Raw genomic sequence first — 20,504 nt, forward strand, 5'->3', positions numbered from 1 at the left:
GGAAGGGAACTGAACGGAACGGAACGGAAGGGAATGGAATGGAATAGAATGGAATCAACCCGAGTAGAACGGAATAGAATGGAACGGAACGGAACGGAACGGAATGGAATTCCATGGAATGGAATTCAATGGAATTCAATGGAATGGAATGGAATGGAATGGAATGGAATGGAATGGAATGGAATTCAATGGAATGGAATTCAATGGAATTCAATGGAATGGAATGGAATGGAATGGAATGGAATGGAATGGAATGGAATGGAATGGAATTCAATGGAATGGAATGGAATGGAATTCAATGGAATGGAATTCAATGGAATAGAATGGAATTGAATGGAATGGAATCGAATGGAATCGAATGGAATCGAATGAAATCGAATGGATTCGAATGGAATGGAACGGAATAGAATGGAATGGAATAGAATGGAAACAACCCGAGTAGAACGGAATGGAATGGAATGGAATGGAATGGAATGGAATGGAATGGAACGGAACGGAATGGAATGGAATGGAATGGAATCGAATGGAATCAACCCAAGTAGAACGGAAGGGAACGGATCGGAACGGAACGGAACGGAATGGAATGGAATACAATGGAATCAACCCGAGTAGAAAGGAATGGAATGGAACGGAACGGAACGGAATGGAATGGAATTCAATGGAATTCTATGGAATGGAATGGAATGGAATGGAATGGAATGGAATGGAATGGAATGGAATTCAAAGGAATGGAATGGAATGGAATGGAATGAAATCGAATGGAATCGAATGGAATGGAATGGAATAGAATGGAATGGAATTCAATGGAATGGAATTCAATGGAATTCAATGGAATGGAATGGAATGGAATGGAATGCAATGGAATGGAATGGAATGGAACGGAATTCAATGGAATGGAATGGAATTCAATGGAATGGAATTCAAAGGAATTCTATGGAATGGAATGGAATGGAATGGAATGGAATGCAATGGAATGGAATGGAATGCAATGGAATGGAATGGAATGGAATAGAATGGAATGGAATGGAATGGAATGGAATTCCATGGAATGGAATGGAATGGAATGGAATGGAATGGAATGGAATTCAATGGAATGGAATGGAATGGAATCGAATGGAATCGAATGGAATCGAATGGAATCGAATGGAATGGAATGGAATAGAATGGAATCAACCCGAGTAGAACGGAATTGAACGGAACGGATCAGAACGGAATGGAATGGAATAGAATGGAATCAACCCGAGTAGAACGGAATGGAATGGAATGGAATGGAATCAACCCGAGTAGAACGGAATGGAATGGAATGGAATGGAATGGAATGGAACGGAATGGAACAGAACGGAATGGAACGGAACGGAACGGAACGGAATGGAATGGAATGATCCCGAGTAGAACGGAATGTAATGGAATGGAATCGAATGGAATGGAATGGAATAGAATGGAATCAACCCGAGTAGAACGGAATGGAATGGAATGGAATAGAATGGAATGGAATCGAATGGAATCGAATGGAATGGAATGGAATAGAATGGAATCAACCTGAGTAGAACGGAACGGAACGGAACGGAACGGAATGGAATGATCAACCCGAGTACAATGGAATGGAATGGAATGGAATGGAATGGAATAGAATGGAATCAACCCGAGTAGAACGGAACGGAACGGAACGGAACGGAACGGAATGGAATGGAATGAACCCGAGGAGAACGGAACGGAAAGGAACGGAGCGGAGCGGAGCGGAGCGGAGCGGAATGGAAAGGAATGGAATGGAATGGAATTCAATGGAATAGTATGGAATGGAATGGAATAGAATCGAATGGAATTCAATGGAATGGAATTCAGTGGAATTCAATGGAATGGAATGGAATGGAATGGAATGGAATGGAATGGAATGAATTCAATGGAATGGAATGGAATGGAATGGAATGGAATGGAATGGAATTCAATGGAATGGAATTCAATGGAATGCAATGGAATGGAATGGAATGGAATGGAATGGAATGGAACGGAATTCAATGGAATGGAACGGAATTCAATGGAATGGAATGGAATTCAATTGAATGGAATTCAATGGAATTCAATGGAATGGAATGGAATGGAATGGAATGGAATGGAATGGAATGGAATGGAATGGAATTCAATGGAATGGAATGGAATGGAATGGAATGGAATGGAATGGAATGGAACGGAATGGAACAGAATGGAACGGAATGGAATGGAATGGAATGGAACGGAATTCAATGGAATGGAATGGAATGGAATGGAATTCAATGGAATGGAATGGAATTCAATGGAATGGAATGGAATGGAAAGGAATGGAATGGCATTCAATGGAATGGAATGGAATGGAATGGAATGGAATTCAATGGAATGGAATGGAATGGAATGGAATGGAATGGAATTCAATGGAAAGGAATGGAATGGAATCGAATGGAATCGAATGGAATCGAATGGAATTGAATGGAATCGAATGGAATGGAATGGAATAGAATGGAATCAACCCGAGTAGAACGGAATGGAATGGAATGGAATGGAATGGAATGGAATGGATTGGAATGGAATGCAATTCAATAGAATGGAATTCAATGGAATTCAGTGGAATGGAATGGAATGGAATGGAATGGAATGGAATGGAATGGAATTCAATGGAATGGAATGGAATGGAATCGAATGGAATCAAATGGAATGGAATGGAATGGAATGGAATGGAATGGAATCAACCCGAGTTGAACGGAATGGAATGGAATGGAATGGAATGGAATGGAATGGAATCGAATGGAATGGAATGGAATAGAATGGAATCAACCCGAGTAGAACAGAACGGAACGGAACGGAATGGAACGGAACGGAATGGAATGATCAACCCGAGTAGAATGGAATGGAATGGAATGGAATAGAATGGAATCAAACCGAGTAGAACGGAACGGAACGGAACGGGACGGAACGGAACGGAACGGAATGGAATGAACCCGAGGAGAACGGAACGGAAAGGAACGGAGCGGAGCGGAGCGGAGCGGAATGGAAAGGAATGGAATGGAATGGAATTCAATGGAATAGTATGGAATGGAATGGAATGGAATCGAATGGAATGGAATGGAATAGAATCGAATGGAATTCAATGGAATGGAATTCAATGGAATTCAATGGAATGGAATGGAATGGAATGGAATGAATTCAATGGAATGGAATGGAATGGAATGGAATGGAATGGAATGGAATTCAATGGAATGGAATTCAATGGAATGCAATGGAATGGAATGGAATGGAATGGAATGGAATAGAATGGAACGGAATGGAATGGAATGGAATTCCATGGAATGGAATGGAATGGAATGGAATTCCATGGAATGGAATGGAATGGAATGGAATGGAATGGAACGGAATTCCATGGAATGGAATGGAATTCCGTGGAATGGAATTCAATGGAATTCAATGGAATGGAATGGAATGGAATGGAATGGAATGGAATGGAATGGAATTCAATGGAATGGAATGGAATGGAATCGAATGGAATCGAATGGAATCGAATGGAATCGAATGGAATCGAATGGAATGGAATGGAATAGAATGGAATCAACCCGAGTAGAACGGAATTGAACGGAACGGATCAGAACGGAATGGAATGGAATAGAATGGAATCAACCCGAGTAGAACGGAATGGAATGGAATGGAATGGAATCAACCCGAGTAGAACGGAATGGAATGGAATGGAATGGAATGGAACGGAATGGAACAGAACGGAATGGAACGGAACGGAACGGAACGGAATGGAATGGAATGATCCCGAGTAGAACGGAATGTAATGGAATGGAATCGAATGGAATGGAATGGAATAGAATGCAATCAACCCGAGTAGAACGGAATGGAATGGAATGGAATAGAATGGAATGGAATCGAATGGAATCGAATGGAATGGAATGGAATAGAATGGAATCAACCTGAGTAGAACGGAACGGAACGGAACGGAACGGAATGGAATGATCAACCCGAGTACAATGGAATGGAATGGAATGGAATGGAATGGAATGGAATAGAATGGAATCAACCCGAGTAGAACGGAACGGAACGGAACGGAACGGAACGGAACGGAATGGAATGAACCCGAGGAGAACGGAACGGAAAGGAACGGAGCGGAGCGGAGCGGAGCGGAGCGGAATGGAAAGGAATGGAATGGAATGGAATTCAATGGAATAGTATGGAATGGAATGGAATAGAATCGAATGGAATTCAATGGAATGGAATTCAGTGGAATTCAATGGAATGGAATGGAATGGAATGGAATGGAATGGAATGGAATGAATTCAATGGAATGGAATGGAATGGAATGGAATGGAATGGAATTCAATGGAATGGAATTCAATGGAATGCAATGGAATGGAATGGAATGGAATGGAATGGAATGGAATGGAACGGAATTCAATGGAATGGAACGGAATTCAATGGAATGGAATGGAATTCAATTGAATGGAATTCAATGGAATTCAATGGAATGGAATGGAATGGAATGGAATGGAATGGAATGGAATGGAATGGAATTCAATGGAATGGAATGGAATGGAATGGAATGGAATGGAATGGAATGGAACGGAATGTAACAGAATGGAACGGAATGGAATGGAATGGAATGGAACAGAATTCAATGGAATGGAATGGAATGGAATGGAATTCAATGGAATGGAATGGAATTCAATGGAATGGAATGGAATGGAAAGGAATGGAATGGCATTCAATGGAATGGAATGGAATGGAATGGAATGGAATTCAATGGAATGGAATGGAATGGAATGGAATGGAATGGAATTCAATGGAAAGGAATGGAATGGAATCGAATGGAATCGAATGGAATCGAATGGAATTGAATGGAATCGAATGGAATGGAATGGAATAGAATGGAATCAACCCGAGTAGAACGGAATGGAATGGAATGGAATGGAATGGAATGGAATGGATTGGAATGGAATGCAATTCAATAGAATGGAATTCAATGGAATTCAGTGGAATGGAATGGAATGGAATGGAATGGAATGGAATGGAATGGAATTCAATGGAATGGAATGGAATGGAATCGAATGGAATCAAATGGAATGGAATGGAATGGAATGGAATGGAATGGAATCAACCCGAGTAGAACGGAATGGAATGGAATGGAATGGAATGGAATGGAATGGAATCGAATGGAATGGAATGGAATAGAATGGAATCAACCCGAGTAGAACAGAACGGAACGGAACGGAATGGAACGGAACGGAATGGAATGATCAACCCGAGTAGAATGGAATGGAATGGAATGGAATAGAATGGAATCAAACCGAGTAGAACGGAACGGAACGGAACGGGACGGAACGGAACGGAACGGAATGGAATGAACCCGAGGAGAACGGAACGGAAAGGAACGGAGCGGAGCGGAGCGGAGCGGAATGGAAAGGAATATAATGGAATGGAATTCAATGGAATAGTATGGAATGGAATGGAATGGAATCGAATGGAATGGAATGGAATAGAATCGAATGGAATTCAATGGAATGGAATGGAATGGAACGGAATGGAATGGAATGGAATGGAATTCAATGGAATGGAATGGAATGGAATGGAATGGAATTCTATGGAATGGAATGGAATGGAACGGAATTCAATGGAATGGAATGGAATTCAATGGAATGGAATTCAATGGAATTCAATGGAATGGAAAGGAATGGAATGGAATGGAATGGAATGGAATGGAATTCAAAGGAATGGAATGGAATGGAATCGAATGGAATCGAATGGAATCGAATGGAATCGAATGGAATGGAATGGAATAGAATGGAATCAACGCGAGTAGAACGGAATGGAATGGAATGGAATGGAATCAACTCTAGTAGAACGGAACGGAATGGAATGGAATGGAATGGAACGGAATGGAACAGAACGGAATGGAATGGAACGGAACGGAACGGAATGGAATGGAATGATCCCGAGTAGAACGGAATGGAATGGAATGTAATCGAATGGAATGGAATGGAATAGAATGGAATCAACCCGAGTAGAACGGAATGGAATGGAATGGAATGGAATGGAATGGAATGGAATGAACCCGAGGAGAACGGAACGGAAAGGAACGGAACGGAGCGGAGCGCAGTGGAGCAGAGCGGAGCGGAGCGGAATGGAATGGAATGGAATGGAATGGAATTCAATGGAATAGAATGGAATGGAGTGGAATGGAATCGAATGGAATCGAATGGAATCGAATGAAATCGAATGGAATGGAATGGAATGGAATGGAATAGAATGGAATGGAATTCAATGGAATGGAATTCAATGGAATTCAATGGAATGGAATGGAATGGAATGGAATGGAATGGAATTCAATGGAATGGAATGGAATGGAATGGAATCGAATGGAATCAAATGGAATGGAATGGAATGGAATGGAATTGAATCAACCCGAGTAGAACGGAATGGAATGGAATGGAATGGAATGGAATGGAATGGAATGGATTGGAATCGAATGGAATGGAATGGAATAGAATGGAATCAACCCGAGTAGAACAGAACGGAACGGAACGGAACGGAACGGAACGGAATGGAATGATCAACCCGAGTAGAATGGAATGGAATGGAATGGAATAGAATGGAATCAAACCGAGTAGAACGGAACAGAACGGAACGGAACGGAACGGAACGGAATGGAATGAACCCGAGGAGAACGGAACGGAAAGGAACGGAGCGGAGCGGAGCGGAGCGGAATGGAAAGGAATGGAATGGAATGGAATTCAATGGAATAGTATGGAATGGAATGGAATGGAATCGAATGGAATGGAATGGAATAGAATCGAATGGAATTCAATGGAATGGAATTCAATGGAATTCAATGGAATGGAATGGAATGGAATGGAATGGAATGGAATGAATTCAATGGAATGGAATGGAATGGAATGGAATGGAATGGAATGGAATTCAATGGAATGGAATTCAATGGAATGCAATGGAATGGAATGGAATGGAATGGAACGGAATTCAATGGAATGTAACGGAATTCAATGGAATGGAATGGAATTCAATTGAATGGAATTCAATGGAATTCAATGGAATGGAATGGAATGGAATGGAATCGAATGGAATCGAATGGAATCGAATGGAATCCAAAGGAATCGAATGGAATCGAACGGAATGGAATGGAATAGAATGGAATCAACCCGAGTAGAACGGAAGGGAACTGAACGGAACGGAACGGAAGGGAATGGAATGGAATAGAATGGAATCAACCCGATTAGAACGGAATAGAATGGAACGGAACGGAACGGAACGGAATGGAATTCCATGGAATGGAATTCAATGGAATTCAATGGAATTCAATGGAATGGAATGGAATGGAATGGAATGGAATGGAATGGAATTCAATGGAATGGAATTCAATGGAATTCAATGGAATGGAATGGAATGGAATGGAATGGAATGGAATGGAATGGAATGGAATTCAATGGAATGGAATGGAATGGAATGGAATGGAATTCAATGGAATGGAATGGAATGGAATGGAATGGAATTCAATGGAATGGAATGGAATGGAATCGAATGGAATCGAATGGAATCGAATGGAATCGAATGGAATCGAATGGAATCGAATGGAATCGAATGGAATCGAATGGAATGGAATGGAATAGAATGGAATCAACCCGAGTAGAACGGAATGGAATGGAATGGAATGGAATGGAATGAAATGTTATGGAATGGAATTCAATGGAATGGAATTCAATGGAATGGAATTCAATGGAATGGAATGGAATGGAATTCAATGGAATGGAATGGAATGGAATGGAATGGAATGGAATCGAATGGAATTCAATGGAATGGAACGGAATGGAAGGGAATGGAATAGAATGGAATCAACCCGAGTAGAACACAATGGAATGGAATGGAATGGAATGGAATGGAATGGAATGGAATGGAATGGAATTCAATGGAATGGAATGGAATGGAATGGAATTCAATGGAATGGAATGGAATTCCATGGAATGGAATGGAATGGAATGGAATTCAATGGAATGAAATCGAATGGAATGGAATGGAATGGAATGGAATAGAATGGAATGGAATTCAATGGAATGGAATTCAATGGAATTCAATGGAATGGAATGGAATGGAATGGAATGGAATGGAATGGAATTCAATGGAATGGAATGGAATGGAATGGAATCGAATGGAATCAAATGGAATGGAATGGAATGGAATGGAATTGAATCAACCCGAGTAGAACGGAATGGAATGGAATGGAATGGAATGGAATGGAATGGAATGGAATGGAATGAAATGTTATGGAATGGAATTCTATGGAATGGAATTCAATGGAATGGAATGGAATGGAATTCCATGGAATGGAATGGAATGGAACGGAATTCAATGGAATGGAATGGAATGGAATGGAATTCAATGGAATGGAATGGAATGGAATGGAATGGAATGGAATGGAATGGAATGGAATTCAATGGAATGGAATGGAATGGAATGGAATTCAATGGAATGGAATGGAATTCAATGGAATGGAATGGAATGGAATGGAATAGAATTCAATGGAATGGAGTGGAATGGAATGGAATGGAATGGAATGGCATCGAATGGAATCGAATGGAATCGAATGGAATGCAATGTAATAGAATGGAATCAACCTGAGTAGAACGGAATGCAATGGAATGGAATGGAATGGAATGGAATGGAATGGAATGGAATTCAATAGAATGGAATGGAATGGAATGGAATGGAATGGAATGGAATGGAATTCAATGGAATGGAATGGAATGGAACGGAATGGAATGGAATGGAATGGAATTCAATGGAATGGAATGGAATGGAATGGAATGGAATTCTATGGAATGGAATGGAATGGAACGGAATTCAATGGAATGGAATGGAATTCAATGGAATGGAATTCAATGGAATTCAATGGAATGGAAAGGAATGGAATGGAATGGAATGGAATGGAATGGAATTCAAAGGAATGGAATGGAATGGAATCGAATGGAATCGAATGGAATCGAATGGAATCGAATGGAATGGAATGGAATAGAATGGAATCAACCCGAGTAGAACGGAATGGAATGGAATGGAATGGAATCAACTCTAGTAGAACGGAACGGAATGGAATGGAATGGAATGGAACGGAATGGAACAGAACGGAATGGAATGGAACGGAACGGAACGGAATGGAATGGAATGATCCCGAGTAGAACGGAATGGAATGGAATGTAATCGAATGGAATGGAATGGAATAGAATGGAATCAACCCGAGTAGAACGGAATGGAATGGAATGGAATGGAATGGAATGGAATGGAATGGAATGAACCCGAGGAGAACGGAACGGAAAGGAACGGAACGGAGCGGAGCGCAGCGGAGCAGAGCGGAGCGGAGCGGAATGGAATGGAATGGAATGGAATGGAATTCAATGGAATAGAATGGAATGGAGTGGAATGGAATCGAATGGAATCGAATGGAATCGAATGAAATCGAATGGAATGGAATGGAATGGAATGGAATAGAATGGAATGGAATTCAATGGAATGGAATTCAATGGAATTCAATGGAATGGAATGGAATGGAATGGAATGGAATGGAATGGAATTCAATGGAATGGAATGGAATGGAATGGAATCGAATGGAATCAAATGGAATGGAATGGAATGGAATGGAATTGAATCAACCCGAGTAGAACGGAATGGAATGGAATGGAATGGAATGGAATGGAATGGAATGGATTGGAATCGAATGGAATGGAATGGAATAGAATGGAATCAACCCGAGTAGAACAGAACGGAACGGAACGGAACGGAACGGAACGGAATGGAATGATCAACCCGAGTAGAATGGAATGGAATGGAATGGAATAGAATGGAATCAAACCGAGTAGAACGGAACAGAACGGAACGGAACGGAACGGAACGGAATGGAATGAACCCGAGGAGAACGGAACGGAAAGGAACGGAGCGGAGCGGAGCGGAGCGGAATGGAAAGGAATGGAATGGAATGGAATTCAATGGAATAGTATGGAATGGAATGGAATGGAATCGAATGGAATGGAATGGAATAGAATCGAATGGAATTCAATGGAATGGAATTCAATGGAATTCAATGGAATGGAATGGAATGGAATGGAATGGAATGGAATGAATTCAATGGAATGGAATGGAATGGAATGGAATGGAATGGAATGGAATTCAATGGAATGGAATTCAATGGAATGCAATGGAATGGAATGGAATGGAATGGAATGGAATGGAATAGAACGGAATTCAATGGAATGTAACGGAATTCAATGGAATGGAATGGAATTCAATTGAATGGAATTCAATGGAATTCAATGGAATGGAATGGAATGGAATGGAATCGAATGGAATCGAATGGAATCGAATGGAATCCAAAGGAATCGAATGGAATCGAACGGAATGGAATGGAATAGAATGGAATCAACCCGAGTAGAACGGAAGGGAACTGAACGGAACGGAACGGAAGGGAATGGAATGGAATAGAATGGAATCAACCCGAGTAGAACGGAATAGAATGGAACGGAACGGAACGGAACGGAATGGAATTCCATGGAATGGAATTCAATGGAATTCAATGGAATGGAATGGAATGGAATGGAATGGAATGGAATGGAATGGAATGGAATGGAATGGAATTCAATGGAATGGAATTCAATGGAATTCAATGGAATGGAATTGAATGGAATGGAATGGAATGGAATGGAATGGAATGGAATTCAATGGAATGGAATGGAATGGAATGGAATGGAATTCAATGGAATGGAATTCAATGGAATAGAATGGAATAGAATGGAATGGAATCGAATGGAATCGAATGGAATCGAATGAAATCGAATGGAATCGAATGGAATGGAACGGAATAGAATGGAATGGAATAGAATGGAAACAACCCGAGTAGAACGGAATGGAATGGAATGGAATGGAATGGAATGGAATGGAATGGAACGGAACAGAATGGAATGGAATGGAATGGAATCGAATGGAATCAACCCAAGTAGAACGGAAGGGAACGGATCGGAACGGAACGGAACGGAATGGAATGGAATACAATGGAATCAACCCGAGTAGAAAGGAATGGAATGGAACGGAACGGAACGGAATGGAATGGAATTCAATGGAATTCTATGGAATGGAATGGAATGGAATGGAATGGAATGTAATGGAATGGAATGGAATGGAATTCAAAGGAATGGAATGGAATGGAATGGAATGAAATCGAATGGAATCGAATGGAATGGAATGGAATAGAATGGAATGGAATTCAATGGAATGGAATTCAATGGAATTCAATGGAATGGAATGGAATGGAATGGAATGCAATGGAATGGAATGGAATGGAACGGAATTCAATGGAATGGAATGGAATTCAATGGAATGGAATTCAAAGGAATTCTATGGAATGGAATGGAATGGAATGGAATGGAATGCAATGGAATGGAATGGAATGCAATGGAATGGAATGGAATGGAATAGAATGGAATGGAATGGAATGGAATGGAATTCCATGGAATGGAATGGAATGGAATGGAATGGAATGGAATGGAATTCAATGGAATGGAATGGAATGGAATCGAATGGAATCGAATGGAATCGAATGGAATCGAATGGAATGGAATGGAATAGAATGGAATCAACCCGAGTAGAACGGAATTGAACGGAACGGATCAGAACGGAATGGAATGGAATAGAATGGAATCAACCCGAGTAGAACGGAATGGAATGGAATGGAATGGAATCAACCCGAGTAGAACGGAATGGAATGGAATGGAATGGAATGGAACGGAATGGAACAGAACGGAATGGAACGGAACGGAACGGAACGGAACGGAATGGAATGGAATGATCCCGAGTAGAACGGAATGTAATGGAATGGAATCGAATGGAATGGAATGGAATAGAATGGAATCAACCCGAGTAGAACGGAATGGAATGGAATGGAATAGAATGGAATGGAATCGAATGGAATCGAATGGAATGGAATGGAATAGAATGGAATCAACCTGAGTAGAACGGAACGGAACGGAACGGAACGGAATGGAATGATCAACCCGAGTACAATGGAATGGAATGGAATGGAATGGAATGGAATAGAATGGAATCAACCCGAGTAGAACGGAACGGAACGGAACGGAACGGAACGGAACGGAATGGAATGAACCCGAGGAGAACGGAACGGAAAGGAACGGAGCGGAGCGGAGCGGAGCGGAGCGGAATGGAAAGGAATGGAATGGAATGGAATTCAATGGAATAGTATGGAATGGAATGGAATAGAATCGAATGGAATTCAATGGAATGGAATTCAGTGGAATTCAATGGAATGGAATGGAATGGAATGGAATGGAATGGAATGGAATGGAATGAATTCAATGGAATGGAATGGAATGGAATGGAATGGAATGGAATGGAATGGAATTCAATGGAATGGAATTCAATGGAATAGTATGGAATGGAATGGAATGGAATCGAATGGAATGGAATGGAATAGAATCGAATGGAATTCAATGGAATGGAATTCAATGGAATTCAATGGAATGGAATGGAATGGAATGGAATGAATTCAATGGAATGGAATGGAATGGAATGGAATGGAATGGAATGGAATTCAATGGAATGGAATTCAATGGAATGCAATGGAATGGAATGGAATGGAATGGAATGGAATAGAATGGAACGGAATGGAATGGAATGGAATTCCATGGAATGGAATGGAATGGAATGGAATGGAATGGAACGGAATTCCATGGAATGGAATGGAATTCCGTGGAATGGAATTCAATGGAATTCAATGGAATGGAATGGAATGGAATGGAATGGAATGGAATGGAATGGAATTCAATGGAATGGAATGGAATGGAATCGAATGGAATCGAATGGAATCGAATGGAATCGAATGGAATCGAATGGAATGGAATGGAATAGAATGGAATCAACCCGAGTAGAACGGAATTGAACGGAACGGATCAGAACGGAATGGAATGGAATAGAATGGAATCAACCCGAGTAGAACGGAATGGAATGGAATGGAATGGAATCAACCCGAGTAGAACGGAATGGAATGGAATGGAATGGAATGGAACGGAATGGAACAGAACGGAATGGAACGGAACGGAACGGAACGGAATGGAATGGAATGATCCCGAGTAGAACGGAATGTAATGGAATGGAATCGAATGGAATGGAATGGAATAGAATGCAATCAACCCGAGTAGAACGGAATGGAATGGAATGGAATAGAATGGAATGGAATCGAATGGAATCGAATGGAATGGAATGGAATAGAATGGAATCAACCTGAGTAGAACGGAACGGAACGGAACGGAACGGAATGGAATGATCAACCCGAGTACAATGGAATGGAATGGAATGGAATGGAATGGAATGGAATAGAATGGAATCAACCCGAGTAGAACGGAACGGAACGGAACGGAACGGAACGGAACGGAATGGAATGAACCCGAGGAGAACGGAACGGAAAGGAACGGAGCGGAGCGGAGCGGAGCGGAGCGGAATGGAAAGGAATGGAATGGAATGGAATTCAATGGAATAGTATGGAATGGAATGGAATAGAATCGAATGGAATTCAATGGAATGGAATTCAGTGGAATTCAATGGAATGGAATGGAATGGAATGGAATGGAATGGAATGGAATGGAATGAATTCAATGGAATGGAATGGAATGGAATGGAATGGAATGGAATTCAATGGAATGGAATTCAATGGAATGCAATGGAATGGAATGGAATGGAATGGAATGGAATGGAATGGAACGGAATTCAATGGAATGGAACGGAATTCAATGGAATGGAATGGAATTCAATTGAATGGAATTCAATGGAATTCAATGGAATGGAATGGAATGGAATGGAATGGAATGGAATGGAATGGAATGGAATTCAATGGAATGGAATGGAATGGAATGGAATGGAATGGAATGGAATGGAACGGAATGTAACAGAATGGAACGGAATGGAATGGAATGGAATGGAACAGAATTCAATGGAATGGAATGGAATGGAATGGAATTCAATGGAATGGAATGGAATTCAATGGAATGGAATGGAATGGAAAGGAATGGAATGGCATTCAATGGAATGGAATGGAATGGAATGGAATGGAATTCAATGGAATGGAATGGAATGGAATGGAATGGAATGGAATTCAATGGAAAGGAATGGAATGGAATCGAATGGAATCGAATGGAATCGAATGGAATTGAATGGAATCGAATGGAATGGAATGGAATAGAATGGAATCAACCCGAGTAGAACGGAATGGAATGGAATGGAATGGAATGGAATGGAATGGATTGGAATGGAATGCAATTCAATAGAATGGAATTCAATGGAATTCAGTGGAATGGAATGGAATGGAATGGAATGGAATGGAATGGAATGGAATTCAATGGAATGGAATGGAATGGAATCGAATGGAATCAAATGGAATGGAATGGAATGGAATGGAATGGAATGGAATCAACCCGAGTAGAACGGAATGGAATGGAATGGAATGGAATGGAATGGAATGGAATCGAATGGAATGGAATGGAATAGAATGGAATCAACCCGAGTAGAACAGAACGGAACGGAACGGAATGGAACGGAACGGAATGGAATGATCAACCCGAGTAGAATGGAATGGAATGGAATGGAATAGAATGGAATCAAACCGAGTAGAACGGAACGGAACGGAACGGGACGGAACGGAACGGAACGGAATGGAATGAACCCGAGGAGAACGGAACGGAAAGGAACGGAGCGGAGCGGAGCGGAGCGGAATGGAAAGGAATATAATGGAATGGAATTCAATGGAATAGTATGGAATGGAATGGAATGGAATCGAATGGAATGGAATGGAATAGAATCGAATGGAATTCAATGGAATGGAATGGAATGGAACGGAATGGAATGGAAAGGAATGGAATTCAATGGAATGGAATGGAATGGAATGGAATGGAATTCTATGGAATGGAATGGAATGGAACGGAATTCAATGGAATGGAATGGAATTCAATGGAATGGAATTCAATGGAATTCAATGGAATGGAAAGGAATGGAATGGAATGGAATGGAATGGAATGGAATTCAAAGGAATGGAATGGAATGGAATCGAATGGAATCGAATGGAATCGAATGGAATCGAATGGAATGGAATGGAATAGAATGGAATCAACCCGAGTAGAACGGAATGGAATGGAATGGAATGGAATCAACTCTAGTAGAACGGAACGGAATGGAATGGAATGGAGTGGAACGGAATGGAACAGAACGGAATGGAATGGAACGGAACGGAACGGAATGGAATGGAATGATCCCGAGTAGAACGGAATGGAATGGAATGTAATCGAATGGAATGGAATGGAATAGAATGGAATCAACCCGAGTAGAACGGAATGGAATGGAATGGAATGGAATGGAATGGAATGGAATGAACCCGAGGAGAACGGAACGGAAAGGAACGGAACGGAGCGGAGCGCAGTGGAGCAGAGCGGAGCGGAGCGGAATGGAATGGAATGGAATGGAATGGAATTCAATGGAATAGAATGGAATGGAGTGGAATGGAATCGAATGGAATCGAATGGAATCGAATGAAATCGAATGGAATGGAATGGAATGGAATGGAATAGAATGGAATGGAATTCAATGGAATGGAATTCAATGGAATTCAATGGAATGGAATGGAATGGAATGGAATGGAATGGAATGGAATGGAATTCAATGGAATGGAATGGAATGGAATGGAATCGAATGGAATCAAATGGAATGGAATGGAATGGAATGGAATTGAATCAACCCGAGTAGAACGGAATGGAATGGAATGGAATGGAATGGAATGGAATGGAATGGATTGGAATCGAATGGAATGGAATGGAATAGAATGGAATCAACCCGAGTAGAACAGAACGGAACGGAACGGAACGGAACGGAACGGAATGGAATGATCAACCCGAGTAGAATGGAATGGAATGGAATGGAATAGAATGGAATCAAACCGAGTAGAACGGAACAGAACGGAACGGAACGGAACGGAACGGAATGGAATGAACCCGAGGAGAACGGAACGGAAAGGAACGGAGCGGAGCGGAGCGGAGCGGAATGGAAAGGAATGGAATGGAATGGAATTCAATGGAATAGTATGGAATGGAATGGAATGGAATCGAATGGAATGGAATGGAATAGAATCGAATGGAATTCAATGGAATGGAATTCAATGGAATTCAATGGAATGGAATGGAATGGAATGGAATGGAATGGAATGAATTCAATGGAATGGAATGGAATGGAATGGAATGGAATGGAATGGAATTCAATGGAATGGAATTCAATGGAATGCAATGGAATGGAATGGAATGGAATGGAACGGAATTCAATGGAATGTAACGGAATTCAATGGAATGGAATGGAATTCAATTGAATGGAATTCAATGGAATTCAATGGAATGGAATGGAATGGAATGGAATCGAATGGAATCGAATGGAATCGAATGGAATCCAAAGGAATCGAATGGAATCGAACGGAATGGAATGGAATAGAATGGAATCAACCCGAGTAGAACGGAAGGGAACTGAACGGAACGGAACGGAAGGGAATGGAATGGAATAGAATGGAATCAACCCGATTAGAACGGAATAGAATGGAACGGAACGGAACGGAACGGAATGGAATTCCATGGAATGGAATTCAATGGAATTCAATGGAATGGAATGGAATGGAATGGAATGGAATGGAATTCAATGGAATGGAATTCAATGGAATTCAATGGAATGGAATGGAATGGAATGGAATGGAATGGAATGGAATGGAATGGAATTCAATGGAATGGAATGGAATGGAATGGAATGGAATTCAATGGAATGGAATGGAATGGAATGGAATGGAATTCAATGGAATGGAATGGAATGGAATCGAATGGAATCGAATGGAATCGAATGGAATCGAATGGAATCGAATGGAATCGAATGGAATCGAATGGAATCGAATGGAATGGAATGGAATAGAATGGAATCAACCCGAGTAGAACGGAATGGAATGGAATGGAATGGAATGGAATGAAATGTTATGGAATGGAATTCAATGGAATGGAATTCAATGGAATGGAATTCAATGGAATGGAATGGAATGGAATTCAATGGAATGGAATGGAATGGAATGGAATGGAATGGAATCGAATGGAATTCAATGGAATGGAACGGAATGGAAGGGAATGGAATAGAATGGAATCAACCCGAGTAGAACACAATGGAATGGAATGGAATGGAATGGAATGGAATGGAATGGAATGGAATGAAATGTTATGGAATGGAATTCAATGGAATGGAATTCAATGGAATGGAATGGAATGGAATTCCATGGAATGGAATGGAATGGAACGGAATTCAATGGAATGGAATGGAATGGAATGGAATTCAATGGAATGGAATGGAATGGAATGGAATGGAATGGAATGGAATGGAATGGAATTCAATGGAATGGAATGGAATGGAATGGAATTCAATGGAATGGAATGGAATTCAATGGAATGGAATGGAATGGAATGGAATAGAATTCAATGGAATGGAGTGGAATGGAATGGAATGGAATGGAATGGCATCGAATGGAATCGAATGGAATCGAATGGAATGCAATGTAATAGAATGGAATCAACCTGAGTAGAACGGAATGCAATGGAATGGAATGGAATGGAATGGAATGGAATGGAATGGAATTCAATAGAATGGAATGGAATGGAATGGAATGGAATGGAATGGAATGGAATTCAATGGAATGGAATGGAATGGAACGGAATGGAATGGAATGGAATGGAATTCAATGGAATGGAATGGAATGGAATGGAATGGAATTCTATGGAATGGAATGGAATGGAACGGAATTCAATGGAATGGAATGGAATTCAATGGAATGGAATTCAATGGAATTCAATGGAATGGAAAGGAATGGAATGGAATGGAATGGAATGGAATGGAATTCAAAGGAATGGAATGGAATGGAATCGAATGGAATCGAATGGAATCGAATGGAATCGAATGGAATGGAATGGAATAGAATGGAATCAACCCGAGTAGAACGGAATGGAATGGAATGGAATGGAATCAACTCTAGTAGAACGGAACGGAATGGAATGGAATGGAATGGAACGGAATGGAACAGAACGGAATGGAATGGAACGGAACGGAACGGAATGGAATGGAATGATCCCGAGTAGAACGGAATGGAATGGAATGTAATCGAATGGAATGGAATGGAATAGAATGGAATCAACCCGAGTAGAACGGAATGGAATGGAATGGAATGGAATGGAATGGAATGGAATGAACCCGAGGAGAACGGAACGGAAAGGAACGGAACGGAGCGGAGCGCAGCGGAGCAGAGCGGAGCGGAGCGGAATGGAATGGAATGGAATGGAATGGAATTCAATGGAATAGAATGGAATGGAGTGGAATGGAATCGAATGGAATCGAATGGAATCGAATGAAATCGAATGGAATGGAATGGAATGGAATGGAATAGAATGGAATGGAATTCAATGGAATGGAATTCAATGGAATTCAATGGAATGGAATGGAATGGAATGGAATGGAATGGAATGGAATTCAATGGAATGGAATGGAATGGAATGGAATCGAATGGAATCAAATGGAATGGAATGGAATGGAATGGAATTGAATCAACCCGAGTAGAACGGAATGGAATGGAATGGAATGGAATGGAATGGAATGGAATGGATTGGAATCGAATGGAATGGAATGGAATAGAATGGAATCAACCCGAGTAGAACAGAACGGAACGGAACGGAACGGAACGGAACGGAATGGAATGATCAACCCGAGTAGAATGGAATGGAATGGAATGGAATAGAATGGAATCAAACCGAGTAGAACGGAACAGAACGGAACGGAACGGAACGGAACGGAATGGAATGAACCCGAGGAGAACGGAACGGAAAGGAACGGAGCGGAGCGGAGCGGAGCGGAATGGAAAGGAATGGAATGGAATGGAATTCAATGGAATAGTATGGAATGGAATGGAATGGAATCGAATGGAATGGAATGGAATAGAATCGAATGGAATTCAATGGAATGGAATTCAATGGAATTCAATGGAATGGAATGGAATGGAATGGAATGGAATGGAATGGAATGAATTCAATGGAATGGAATGGAATGGAATGGAATGGAATGGAATGGAATTCAATGGAATGGAATTCAATGGAATGCAATGGAATGGAATGGAATGGAATGGAATGGAATGGAATAGAACGGAATTCAATGGAATGTAACGGAATTCAATGGAATGGAATGGAATTCAATTGAATGGAATTCAATGGAATTCAATGGAATGGAATGGAATGGAATGGAATCGAATGGAATCGAATGGAATCGAATGGAATCCAAAGGAATCGAATGGAATCGAACGGAATGGAATGGAATAGAATGGAATCAACCCGAGTAGAACGGAAGGGAACTGAACGGAACGGAACGGAAGGGAATGGAATGGAATAGAATGGAATCAACCCGAGTAGAACGGAATAGAATGGAACGGAACGGAACGGAACGGAATGGAATTCCATGGAATGGAATTCAATGGAATTCAATGGAATGGAATGGAATGGAATGGAATGGAATGGAATGGAATGGAATGGAATGGAATAGAATGGAATCAACCCGAGTAGAACGGAATGGAATGGAATGGAATGGAATCAACCCGAGTAGAACGGAATGGAATGGAATGGAATGGAATGGAACGGAATGGAACAGAACGGAATGGAACGGAACGGAACGGAACGGAACGGAATGGAATGGAATGATCCCGAGTAGAACGGAATGTAATGGAATGGAATCGAATGGAATGGAATGGAATAGAATGGAATCAACCCGAGTAGAACGGAATGGAATGGAATGGAATAGAATGGAATGGAATCGAATGGAATCGAATGGAATGGAATGGAATAGAATGGAATCAACCTGAGTAGAACGGAACGGAACGGAACGGAACGGAATGGAATGATCAACCCGAGTACAATGGAATGGAATGGAATGGAATGGAATGGAATAGAATGGAATCAACCCGAGTAGAACGGAACGGAACGGAACGGAACGGAACGGAATGGAATGAACCCGAGGAGAACGGAACGGAAAGGAACGGAGCGGAGCGGAGCGGAGCGGAGCGGAATGGAAAGGAATGGAATGGAATGGAATTCAATGGAATAGTATGGAATGGAATGGAATAGAATCGAATGGAATTCAATGGAATGGAATTCAGTGGAATTCAATGGAATGGAATGGAATGGAATGGAATGGAATGGAATGGAATGGAATGAATTCAATGGAATGGAATGGAATGGAATGGAATGGAATGGAATGGAATTCAATGGAATGGAATTCAATGGAATGCAATGGAATGGAATGGAATGGAATGGAATGGAATGGAACGGAATTCAATGGAATGGAACGGAATTCCATGGAATGGAATGGAATTCAATTGAATGGAA

Source organism: Gorilla gorilla, chromosome 12 (genome assembly GCF_029281585.2).
Source record: "Gorilla gorilla gorilla isolate KB3781 chromosome 12, NHGRI_mGorGor1-v2.1_pri, whole genome shotgun sequence".
Lineage (NCBI taxonomy): Eukaryota > Metazoa > Chordata > Mammalia > Primates > Hominidae > Gorilla > Gorilla gorilla.